At 46.2% G+C, this 13,435-nt stretch overlaps 1 protein-coding gene across 1 annotated transcript in view; it reads left to right on the top strand.

Moving 5' to 3' along the window:
• Nucleotides 1-13,435, top strand: part of CNTN5 (contactin 5) — a 1,036,023-nt gene that overhangs the window by 902,900 nt on the left and 119,688 nt on the right. The gene's annotated exons all lie outside the window — the stretch shown is intronic.

Raw genomic sequence — 13,435 nt, forward strand, 5'->3', positions numbered from 1 at the left:
AGCTCACCAAAGCTAGAACTATATTTGAGATCTGTGTGGACACTGTAGAAAAAAATATGGTCAGTAGATGTCCCTTAAAATCCAAACCAGTGGGGTCTACATGCTCAGCTTCCAATTTCTCCATACTCCTCTTGGGACAAGATGTTGAGACTGAGACCAGTCTCATCAGGGTTTACTTGCATTTAATAGCTTGAATCAGAGCTGGGCTCTTGTTATCCAAAACCCTGTGCACCAAAGGATATATCCCAGACAGGACAAATGGGACTAATACTTCACATCTAAGCTAATCCTTAGATATGATCATATCCTGCTAAGTCCCTTTCTTCACACCACAGCACAGCCTGAAGGAATGAGAATTGTGCAACACACCCTCACCTTTCTCTCTTTCTTCAGCTCACAGCAACAATTCTTATCTGTTTTGGCCAATGCAGGGAATGTCTACAATGAGATGGGAGCATGGTTACCAGCAATGATAGCCAGATACATGCTAGCTCTGCTTTAGCTAGTGAGCTAAAAACAGCAATGTAGCTAGGAGTAGCACAGGTGGCAGTTCAGGTAGTTGGCAGAATACAGACCTACCTAGAACCCTAGGTATGTGCTCAGGCAGTTAGCTCAAGCACCCACCTCTGCTATTCCAGCCACATCACTGTTATAAATGTGTGACAAATCCCCCGGTGGACTTGGAAGGAGATACGACTGTTTCAGCTGTGTGCTTAAGAGAGAAGGACTGCTAAAGGCCATCTATAAGTATTGTTCCCCTATTTTGCTCCCAAGTAATCAAAATGTGTGTTTTTCTCATTTATCTACTCCTCAACAGACACCTAGCCTAAAAACACCTGCCTGTACAGCAGAGCAAATCAAATGTCCCTCCCACTCAGTATAAACTTACATCCTACCAGACAAACTGCACTTCCCCCATCAAAGCTGGTTGGGGGGTGGGAGTCAGGGGCAGCGAGGCTGGTCATGGGAAATCAGGAGGTGGAACTGGCTGGCGGGGGTGGGGAGACGGAATCGGCCGGCAGGGAGCCGGACTCACCCAGGCGTGTGCAGATCCCAGGGTGCTGCCCGTCCCACTCATGCATCCCCGACAGAGACAGAGGAGAGCAGAGAGAGAGTGAGAGGCAGGAGGGGGAAAAGAGAAAGCAAGAGACCGAGAGAGAGGCAGAAGGTGGAGGAGAGCTGAGAGAGAGAGGGGGAGGCAGTAGGAGGAGGAGAGAGAGAGAGACAGTGTGAGAGAGCTCAGGAGAGAAGACCGACGTGGAGGAGAGACCTGAAAATCCCATCTTATGCCGGGCTAATTGGCTAGTTATTTGAGAAAGAATGGTAGTGAGTTCTTCAGGGCACTGGATGTAGAGACTTTGGCTGTGTCTACACAGCAGCATTATTTCAGAAAAACTGACGTTATTCAGAAATAATATAGTGCGCTACATTACAAGCCTTTATTTCAAAGTAATCTTGAGATGGAGGAGTAATCGTTAATCCTCATTTAACGAGGAGTAAGAGAAGTCGAAGAAGAGTGTTCTTCCTTCAACTTCCTGCTGTGTAGAGAGCACCAAAAGAGGAACTAAGCAATTTCAACTTCAGCTTCGTAATTGACATAGCTGACGTTGCCTAGCTTAATTCGACATTCGCCCTGCTGTAGAGACGTACTCTCTGAGGTCTAAGTTATCTGTTTCGGACATAGGTTCTACTCTGCTTATTTCTGGTGAGTCTTCAACTGAAGTAATTTGTCCGGTTCTTTAAGAAATTAGTGGACACATTGGAGGGAGGCCACTTTAAGAAATTAGTGGACACATTGGAGGCAGGCCACAAGAGACTAAAGTGATAAAAGGTTAGAAAAGCTCAGCTATGATTATTAACATAACTTTTTTAAAAGGGATATATTTAGTCTTAAGGAATTAAGACTAAGGGGGAACCAGATAACAATGTTCAGATATGTTGAAGGTTGTTATAAAGAGGATGGCGATCAATTGTTCTCCATGTTCTGTGAAAAGAAGACAAGAAGAAATCTACTTAATCCGCAGGAAGAGAAATTTATCTTAGATATTAGAAAAATAATCCTAGCTATTAGGAAAATTAAGCTCTGGAATAGGTTTCCATGAGAGGTTTTGGAATCATCACCTTTAGAGGATTTCAATAGGTTGGACAAACTCTTGTCAAGTTTACTTGGTCCTGTCTCAGGGCAGGGGGCTGAACTAGATGACCTCACCAGATTCCTTTGAGTTCTACATTTCTATGAATCTGTTATCCAGCTCAGGTCATCATGTGCTGCCATTTCATGGGAGTTCATAGCTAAATGAGTTTAGTGGTTAATCCATTTCCTAGTAGACATATGTATAAGTCTCAAAAGCCACCAGCACTAACTGGCCCTGTCATTAGCCATTGTACTAGAAAAACCAAGCCTTCAGATGATCACTGAAACTTCACTCCTAGCCTATGTCTACACTGCTTTTTTGATGTGCTATTGTAGGGCACAGTGCAGAATCAGAACAGACATTTGTTGCTAGTTACATTTAGGAATTATTTTAGGAAAGTTCTATGGCCTGGTCAGACCAGACAAAGGTCCTTTTGGCCTTGGAATCTATCAATGTAGTTCTATGAGCCCTACAGTCTAGTGTCAAAAGGACTTTCAAGTGTCTGCATTCTGGGGCAATTTTTTTGAAGTGTATACACTGGAATTTCAGTTGTGTCATTAACACATGTTAATTAATACATGCGATAAAAAACATATCAAAATTCACATATTGTTTCTCTTGAATTGTTACTAGGGGTATGTCTAGACTGTATCCCTCTATCGGCAGAGGGATGCAGATTAGGCAGGTCGACATTGCAAATGAGGAAAGCATTTAAATATCCCATGCCTAATTTACATAAAAATGTTTTGCTGTTTTGCTGACTCAGCACTTTGTTTTGCTGACTCAGCACTTTGTCGGCAAAAAAGTGGCAGTCTATAGGGGGATCTGGCAAAAAGGAAAGCCTTTTTCAACAGATCTCTTATGCCTTCTGCAAGGAGGTTTACAGGATCTGTCGAAAAAGGCTTTCTTTCTCTACAGATCCCCCTCTAGACTGCTGCTTTTTGCCGACAAAGTGCTGAGAACGCAATACGCGGCAGCCATTTTTATGCAAATTAGGCATGGGATATTTAAATATCCCGGGCGCAAGGATTGTTAGGAAGAGATGGGATCCACCTAACAAAGAGAGGAAGGAGCATCTTCGCGGGCAGGCTTGCAAACCTAGTGAGGAGGGCTTTAAACTAGGTTCGTCGGGGGACGGTGACCAAAACCCTGAGGGGAGCGGGAAAGTCGAATACCAGGAAGAAATGCATAGAGCAAGGCGCAAGAAAGGAGGTCCCCAGTTTCGAATGGAGAAGATAGTGCAATCAACCGGTTACCTGAAGTGTTTGTACACTAATGCGAGAAGCCTAGGCAACAAACAGGAAGAACTGGAGGCCCTGGCCCAGACCAAGAAATATGATTTAATTGGGATAACAGAGACTTGGTGGGATGACTCGCATGACTGGAGCGCTGTCATGGAAGGGTATAGATTGTTCAGGAAGAACAGGCAGGGGAGAAAAGGAGGAGGAGTTGCACTATATGTAAGAGAGCACTATGATTGCTCTGAACTCCAGTATAAAGAGGGAGAAAAACTTGTTGAAAGTCTATGGGTCAGGTTTAAAGGAGCAAACAGCAGTGATGTTGTGGTTGGTGTCTGCTACAGGCCACCGAACCAGGTGGACGAGGTAGATGAGGCTTTCTTTGGAAAACTGAGCAAAGCTTCCAGATCGCAGGCCCTGGTTCTCATGGGGGACTTTAATCACCCTGACATCTGTTGGGAAACCAATACGGCAGTACACAGGCAATCCAGGAAGTTTTTGGAGAATGTTGGGGATAACTTCTTGGTACAAGTGCTGAAGGATCCGACCAGGGGCCGGGCACAGCTTGACCTTCTCCTCACAAACAGGGAGGAACTAATAGGGGACGTAGAGGTGGGTGACAACCTGGGAAGCAGTGATCATGAGATGGTAGATTTCAGGATCCTGACCAAAGGAAGAAAAGAGAGTAGTAAAATACACACCTTGGACTTCAAAAAAGCAGATTTTGACTCCCTCAGAGATCTGATGGGCAGAATCCCCTGGGATGTTAACATGAAGGGGAAAGGAGTCCAGGACAGCTGGCAGTATTTTAAAGAAGCCTTATTGAAGGCACAGAAAGAAACCATCCCGACGCATAGCAAGAGAGGCAAACCTGGTAGGAGACCAGATTGGCTTACAGGGGAAATCCTTGGTGAACTTAAGCACAAAAAGGAAGCTTACAGAAAGTGGAAACTTGGACAAATGACTAGGGAGGAGTTTAAATGTATAGTTCGAGAATGCCGGGGGGCTATCAGGAATGCGAAAGCGCAAATGGAGTTGCGACTGGCTAAGGATGTGAAGGATAACAAGAAAGGTTTCTACAGGCATGTCAACAAGAAGGTGATCAGAGAGGGTGTGCAGTCCCTAATGGACGAAGGAGGTAATCTAGTGACAGATGATGTGGGGAAAGCTGAAGTAATCAATGCTTTCTTTGCCTCTGTATTCACGGACAAGGTCGGCTCCTGGACTTCTGTGCTAAGTGACGCAAGACGAGAAGAAGATGGACAGCCCTTGGTGGGTAAAGAACAGGTTAGGAACTATTTAGAAAAGCTAAATGTACACAAATCCATGGGTCCAGACTTAATGCACCCGAGGGTACTGAGGGAGTTGGCAAATGTCATTGAGGAGCCTTTGGCCATTATCTTTGAAAAGTCGTGGAGATCGGGCGAAATCCCGGATGATTGGTAAAAGGCAAATGTAGTGCCCATCTTCAAAAAAGGGAAGAAGGACGATCCAGGGAACTATAGGCCGGTCAGTCTTACCTCGGTTCCTGGAAAAATCATGGAAGGGATCCTAAAGGAATCCATTTTGAGACACTTGGATGAGAGGAAAGTGATCAGGAATAGTCAGCATGGATTCACAAAGGGCAAGTCATGCTTGACCAATCTGATTAGCTTCTATGATGAGGTAACTGGCTCGGTGGACATGGGAAAGTCAGTGGATGTTATATACCTTGACTTTAGCAAGGCTTTTGATACGGTCTCCCACGCTATTCTTGCCAGCAAGTTAAGGGAATGTGGATTGGATAAATGGACGGTAAGATGGATAGAAAGATGGCTAGAAGGCCGGGCCCAGCGGGTAGTGATCAACGGTTCGATGTCAGGATGACGGTCGGTTTCTAGTGGAGTGCCCTAAGGTTCGGTTCTAGGACCGGTTTTGTTCAATATCTTTATTAATGACCTGGATGAGGGGATAGATTGCACCCTCAGCAAGTTTGCAGATGACACTAAGCTAGGGGGAGAGGTAGATACGCTTAAGGGCAGAGATAGGGTCCAGAGTGACTTAGACAAATTGGAGGATTGGGCCACTAGAAATCTCATGAGATTCAACAAAGACAAGTGTAGAGTCCTGCACTTGGGACGGAAGAATCCCAAGCATAGTTACAGGCTGGGGACCAACCAGTTAAGTAGTAGTTCTGCAGAAAAGGACCTGGGGGTTACAGTGGATGAGAAGCTAGATATGAGTCAACAGTGTGCCCTTGTAGCCAAGAAGGCTAATGGCAGATTAGGATGCATTAAGAGGAGCATTGCCAGCAGATCCAGAGATGTCATTATTCCCCTTTATTCGGCTTTGGTGAGGCCACATCTGGAGTATTGTGTCCAGTTCTGGGCCCCCCACTACAAAAAGGATGCGGAAGCATTGGAGAGGGTCCAGCGGAGGGCAACCAAAATGATTAGGGGTCTGGAGCATATGACCTACGAGGAGAGGCTGAGGGACTTGGGTCTGTTTAGTCTGCAGAAGCGAAGAGTGAGGGGGGACTTGATAGCAGCCTTCAACTTCCTGAAGGGAGGTTCCAAAGAGGCTGGAGAGAGGCTGTTCTCAGTAGTGACAGATGGCAGAACAAGGAGCAATGGTCTCAAGTTGTGGTGGGAGAGGTCCAGGTTGGATATTAGGAAAAACTATTTCACTAGGAGGGTGGTGAAGCACTGGAATGGGTTAACTAGGGAAGTAGTGGAGTCTCCATCCCTAGAGGTATTTAAGTCTCGGCTTGACAAAGCCCTGGCCGGGTTTATTTAGATGGAATTGGTCCTGCCTAGAGCAGGGGGCTGGACTTGACAACCTTCTGAGGTCTCTTCCAGTTCTATGATTCTATGATAAGGGGATGGTTGGATGAAATAACATGATCTTGGTAACTAATTGACCATTCATTATCAGTTGGAAATAGGTCAATGGAGGGATGATAGGAGTTGCTAAAGGGAACTTTCTGGGTGTCTGGCTGGTGAGTCTTGCCCACATGCTCAGGGTTTAGCTGATCGCCATATTTGGGGTCAGGAAGGAATTTTCCTCCAGGGTAGATTGGCAGAGGCCCTGGAGGTTTTTCGCCTTCCTCTGTAGCATTGGGCACAGATCACAGCTGAAGGGCTCTCTGCATGTTGGGGCCTTCAAAGTATTTGAAGGCTTCCATATCTGAGACATAGGTGAGAGGATTATTCTAAGAGGGGTGGGTGAGATTCTGTGGCCTGCACTGTGCAGGGGGTCAGACTAGATGATCATAATGGTCCCTTCTGACCTTAAAGTCTATGAGTCTATGAGTCTATGAGAATCAACCTGCCTAATTTGCATCCCTCTGCCTACAGAGGGATTCAGTCTATACATACCCTAGCAGATCAGGGTGGAGAAGTCTACAGTAAAGCTACCTATGTTGCACTACTTATCCAGGTCTGTGGATAAGCACATTATTTCCATACTCAATAGAGTTATCATTTGGCTATCTTGCCCAAGCTCAAAACAGAAAATTGTGATTATTAGCCCTTCCACTTGTTTTGCCTTCCAGTTCCTTGCCTGCTGATCTACCATCAGACCTGCTTTCAAACCCTTTGATTACTCAAATCATTCTTTTCCTTTTATATCACAGGAGCTGTGAGTTGGCTAGAAATGTAGCTGGAATTTCCATAAACTCATTAAGTAATTTCCCTTAGAATCTAGCTCTCTCTGCCCACAATGTTTTAAAGAAAAAAAAACCCTGTTTCATCCTAAATCTTGGCTTGTATAAACTGTTCATTTGTGAACATTGCTCAAGTGGCCTTTCATACACTTGAAGCTGACACTATACTGATGGAAAACATAACCATTTTGCAAAGTCTTGTATTATTAGATACGGTACTTTAACTGCATTGATTACAAAGCATCCCGAAAGGGAAAATATAATGAGAGGCTCACTGCAAAGAAGACAGAATGTGTCTTAAATCACTGTCAGCTCTTAAATTAGATTATTACTTTGAAGGTAGTGACATTTTATAACAAAGTTCCAGGAATATTCATTTGTTAGATTACATTTTAAGAAAATTTAGATAGGTTAAGTGATATTTGCCTTATGTAATCCCATTTTTTGTCATTTTCTCAATGCCATGTTTAAAAAAAGCTATGTTTCTTATACAGTGATTTATTCGCCTAAAGAAAAGCAGAAAATATTGTCACCATAGTGTCACCTTTTGCAGTGGGTAACAGACAGAGCTAGCCTGACTTTTCATTGCCCCGTCTTTCTTTTGGAAACTACTGTGCTGTTATATTGCATGACTAAGAGTGGTGACCAATTTTATATTAGAAATAAATGGTAGTTCATTTTTCATTTGAATGAGACTCGGCTTTTTCTCCCCAATAAATCTTGTGAAGTATACATTACAGCAGGCCAGTATTTTTCATGATCTGGGTTGTATAGAATGAAGCTTTGTCTACATAACAGGGCTTTATTGCAAAAAGGTACGTAAATTGGAAGAGGCTTTTCCAAAATGTAGCCCTTCTACACTGGGCCAAGTTTCAGAAAAAAACCCTCTTTCAGAAGAGCCCTTCTTCCTCATGAGAGGAAGAAGACAGGGCTTCTGAAAGAGCTTGTCTGCTCTTCTGCAAAAAAACATGGAAGAGCAGACGTGTTCCTTGGACGTAGTGGGTTTTTCCGGGATACCTCTGATATTCTGCTTAACCTCTGATGATAGGACAATGGGCATAAATTGCTGCATAAGGGGTTTAGGTTGGACATTAGAAAAAACTTCCTAGCTATCAGAGTAGTTAAGAACTGGAATAAATTGCCTAGGGAGGTTGTGGAATTTCCATCATTAGGAGATATTTAATAGCAAGTTAGATAGACATGTGTCAGGGATGATCTAGATGGTGCTTGGTGCTGCTGTGTGTGCAGAGGACTGGACTTGATGACTTCTCAAAGTCCCCTAGTTCTAGTATTCTATGATTCAATGTCTCACTTTTTTTTCCCAGTGGAACACTATATAGTTGTCTTGATAATTAAGTTTATACTCATTACTTAGACTTATGCTTTAAATAAATTTATCCAAATTACAATTCAGCTTTCTGTACTGGCTTGTCTTTCCTAAGAAGGGGTTTTCTTCCTTTACTGGCTACAGAGGAAGCAGGACGAAACCTGTCAATCGGGGTAGAGCCATAGCTCCTTGCTCCCTTGATAGCCTTCACCTTGAGGTGGTTTTGCTCAGCAGTTAAGGCCAAGAGAAGAGCAAATGGGCAATTCATTCATTTCAGAAGTACTTTGTACGGTATCTTTGACGTACTGCATCTCCCACTGATTTCTGGTTCTTATACCTCCTGGAATTTAAAGAGATGGGTTAGATCATCCCCTTCCTATAAATTATGTTGTTAATGACACTGTCCCTCAGTACATACATAGTTAAGAGGGAGTCACACTTCTCCTGCAATGATTGTTTCAGACTCTCTGTCTTCAGGAGATTCAGCACAGCATCACTTAGCACTTAGTAATATTTGAAAGATTTTCCTCAAAACTATAAGAGCTAATTATTTTAAAATTAGGTTTAAATTATGTCGATGCTAATGAATTTCATGGGACTTGGGGAGGCTGCTGACTCCCCATTTTTAATTGCTCCTTGAATGTCCACAGCATGAGGGCAAAGCAGTGTAAGTTATTGTAGGTTTTCTCTGCAGTGTTTTAGAAAAAAAACTACGATAACTGAACAGAACCACCCCAAGCTATTTGTGATGGAGAAACAATTTGGTAAGGAGCATCTGCTCCCTTCTACCCTTTCAAATGGGCAGAATCCCACAGGGTACCCGCCAACATACTGAGACTTTTGCAGGACTGGGAACAAGGAAGGAGTGTCCTCTGGAGATGCATTTGTCTCGTGTGCCAGCTTTTACTAGACGGCATGGGTATGTCTAGACCACAAGGTTTGTTGACAAAAATGGACTTTTGTCAACAAAACTACACCTGCGTCCACACTGCCACTGAGTTATGTCAACATAACATCGATATAACTCGGTAGCTATGTCAACTGTGGCAAACCTCATTCCACGAGGAATAACACCTCCGTCAACATAGTTATGTTGACAGAAGGGAAGTGTGGACGCAGGGCAGAAGTTATGTTGACAGTAAAGGCCTCCAGGAAGAAGCCCTAGTGGACACTCCTGCCACTGCTTCCAACTCTATTGTTTCTGCCCATAGCCATCTTTAAAAGGCACAGGCACCCAGGATCAGCACTCTGGCAGCAAGTCAGCTCCAGAGTGGACCTGGAATGCGCAGCTCTTCTGTGGTGAGTCAAGTGGAGCCATGTCCCATGGAGAAGCCCCTCAAGATCCCCTTTGCCTCTCCAGGGACACATCCCCCCAGGAAGCCAGGGACACCAAACGGTGGGCACCCTCCTGGTCAGGGCCGGAGATAAAAGTCCTCCTGGGTCTCTAGGCTGAGGGGGAGTCCCTCCAGGCCATGCAGTCCAGCAGGAGGAGGAATGTGGACACATATGCCAGAATGGCAGAAGGCCTGGCCAAACAAGGTCACCGCCCCTGCACACTGGAGCAGGTCAGGGCAAAGGTTAAGGAGCTGCGGCAGGGGTATGTGAGAGCCCATGAGCGCAGCTCCTGCTCCGGAGAGGCACTGCATGCCTGCGTGTACTATAAGAAGCTGGACAGGATCCTGGATCCAGGGGAACCCCTGCCTCCTGAGAGGCTCGTGGAATCCGGGCTGGAGACCCCCATGCTACAGTGGCTGCAACACCTGCTGGGGGACCAGGAGCTCCAGTAGGAGGAAGAAGAGGAGGAGGACAGCACAGAGCACCCGGGAGCCAGGCACCCAGACACAGGAGGCCTTCCAGACCACCTCGGACTCTGGTGAGGGAACATCAGGTGAGTGCTATGAGGATCCAAATCACACAGGACAGGGCAGGTGGGAGCAAAGGGGACAGTGCAGTACTGTGACATGTCATGCTGATCACGGCCCGGGGGGAAAGGGGAGGCACACCCATGGCCACCCTCAGGGAGGGCCGTACTACCCCCTTGCACCCGCACAGCTGCTAGGCACCGCCTGTTCCTGCAGGCAGGGATGCCACATGCAGCCATGGGCTGGAGATGCTGGGATTGCCGCACTACCACAGGCCTCTCAGCACTCTGAGGGAGCCCCAACCGTGGCCCAACACTCATCTGTGCTGCTCGGCCATGGGGGATGCATGAAGCAGGGCATGACAGTGGCCTGCACATCTCCCTGGGCTCCAGGGAGGCTGTGGCTGCGGGCCAGGCCACACCATGTCTTACTGAGACACACATGAGCAGCTTCTGGCCCTAGGACTGGCACCACCTGCTGAGAGGAAGGAGGGCATGCCCTCTCAGAGAAAGTGTGAGCATGAATGACTGACGACTCTTCCCTCTCGTCCTCCACAGCTGGACCAGCTCTCCGGGAGGAGGGCACAACACCTGCCCCACCACTCAGACGGCTGCAGGGAACCTGTCGGCACTGGCGCACCTACCTATACCTGGTGCACCAGCACATCACGGTCCTGATGGACAGGAGGATGGAGGCAGAGGCCAAGTGGTCCCAGTAGTTGCTGCAGGAATTTGCCCAGCAGCACACAGACATATGTACTGTGATCTGGGAGGCCATGGCCGTCCCTGGTCCTGTGCCAGGTCCTGCCACTGCCCCTGCCCCCGCCTCAGCTCCTGCCATCCCAGACCCAGGTACAGCCCTACCTCCTGTCCTGCCCCCTCCTGTCGCTGCCCGCACATGCCATCGGGTGCGAGAAGGCCTCCACAGCCAAAGTGGCAGGGGCTCCTCCTCTGGGCAGCCCCCTCAGCCCTGAGCTTCCCCACCCCGGCCAGGTTGACAGTCCCCCTTCCCACCAATGACACTAACAGAGGGGAGCACTTTATTTTGTTTACATACACTTCATTTTCTCTGAATGAAAGAGTTGTTTTATTTATACTGCACAAAAGAGTTTTTATTTTCTCTGAACACAAGAGTTTCTCATTTTAGTTTTTCAAAAAGCAACAGTGCGTTAAACTGTCCACGTGTTTTCACCAACACCTGTCTCTGTTCTCAGTGTGTGATGAATGGGTCGAACGAGTGAATTTGGGGCCGAGAGGAGTTGCAGGGAGGAAGGCACCGGGGGTATGGGACGCTCCCACATGTGGAAGGCCCTGGGGACAATCAGGGGCTTCCCTGTGGGTATGTCTACACTGCCACCCTAGTTGAACTAGGGTGACTAATGTAGGCATTCGAAGTTGCAAATGAAGCCCGGGATTTAAATATCCCGGGCTTCATTTGCATCTTGCCGGGCGCTGCCATTTTTAAACCCCATTAGTGCGGACTCCGTGCCCGCGGCTACACGCGGCACGGAGTAGGTAGTTCGAATTAGGCTCTCTAACTTGAACTACCATTACTCCTCGTGGAACCAAAGCAAAAAATGCAGCAGCCTTGCTTTCCCTCTGGGAAGTAAGCAAGCTAGAAGCAGGAACAGAGCAACGGCTGTCCAGGAGAATCCCTGTAAGCACGCGTCTCTGCAGAGAGCATGCAGCAGTGCCTGGGCTTAAAGGCTGTCCCTGTGACCTTCCAAAAGCACTTCTGGGTGCCTTCTTTTGTCGACAGAGTGTTCAGCAGTCTGGACGCTCTTTGTCGACAAAGCTGATCACTTTGTCGACAAAGTGATGTATTCTGGACACTCTTTTTTGACAGAAGTTTTGTCAACAGAATCTGTCGACAAAACTTCTATCGATGGAAGCCTGTAGTCTAGATGTACCCCATGAGGGTAGACTCTCCTTGCATGGAGGCAGAGAGGAGCAAGAGGGGTTTGTTTAATAATGACCTGCAGTGGGTAAAATTCTCTACTGTGCACAGGGCCAGTGCAAGACTGATACACCAATCAATTCCCACTAGTGTCCTCATAATAGTAATTAAGTGATACTGAGCTCTCGCCAGGCCCACCAATGGCAATTCTGGACCCCACAGAGTAAAGAAATCAATGTGCCCCCTATCATCCTCCCTCATATGGGGCCACAAGCCCTCCTCCCTGAAGAAGCACAAACTCATTCCTCTGCCGGAAAAGCCCTAGGCCAGCCCAGCTCCAGCCCCACCTGCAGCTCCACTTCATCTCTCCTCCCTTCCCCAGACCAACCTGCCTGTAGGAAGAAAGCTGAAGCAATGTCTCTTGAATCAAAGATGCTTTGATATGCTCTATGAAGGTTCCAGGTCTAGTACCCCACCTCAGAACCTGCCTGGGGCATAATCAAATGTATCTTTCAATCAAGAGACACGTTCACTTTTGACAGAGCAGACAGAGCTACCGCAGCTGAGGCCAGGGCTCCAGGTCCTTTTATATTGCCTGGGCTACTCAGCAATTGCCCCTCTCGTTCCCCTCCCCACATCAGTGAGCCTGGGTGTTGCACTGGCCTTACATCACATGGGTGAATCTCACCCAATAAGTAAAACTTAAAAATAAAAAAGGTAATCACACTTCAATAGGAGATCATAGAAGAATGCCTTAATTGTAAATTTTGGAATATTAAAAGTTGCAACAGTGTTTTATTTTTCATCTTTGCACATACAAATGTCTCTTTCTAGCACAGTTTGGACAAGGCTAAAACATTAGTCACCCAACAAAAAGGGTGTGATTTTGCAGCTTCTCATCAGTTCCAATGACTTCAGCAAAGTTACTCACAGAGATTGTAGAATCAAGTCCACACAATACTCAGGAAAAAATAAAGTAAACAGAAGTCATCAGAACTCATTTCCATACCTGTCCTGCATTGTGTATAGCAAGCACTATAAATCATATTCCGGCCACATGCTATTAATTTTATGTTCTTTCCTTGTCATCCTCTGCTTTGTACCCTTCATAATTCTTAGATTTGATTTTTAAGGTCACTGATAATTTCATGTGGAATACCTTGTGCTTAATATTGATATAGCATTCAACAATAATATATCAGCCAAATGTTAATGACAAAGAATCCAGGATCATCTTTTTTACAAAAACACAATTAAAATTCACCATTGTTAAGTGTCAAAGGAGAGCTCACCAAATGGCTCCGGCATGAGTCAATTTTGAATTAAGGAGAACG

Source organism: Pelodiscus sinensis, chromosome 1, assembly GCF_052426305.1.
Source record: "Pelodiscus sinensis isolate ZL-2025 chromosome 1, ASM5242630v1, whole genome shotgun sequence".
Taxonomy (NCBI): Eukaryota; Metazoa; Chordata; order Testudines; family Trionychidae; genus Pelodiscus; species Pelodiscus sinensis.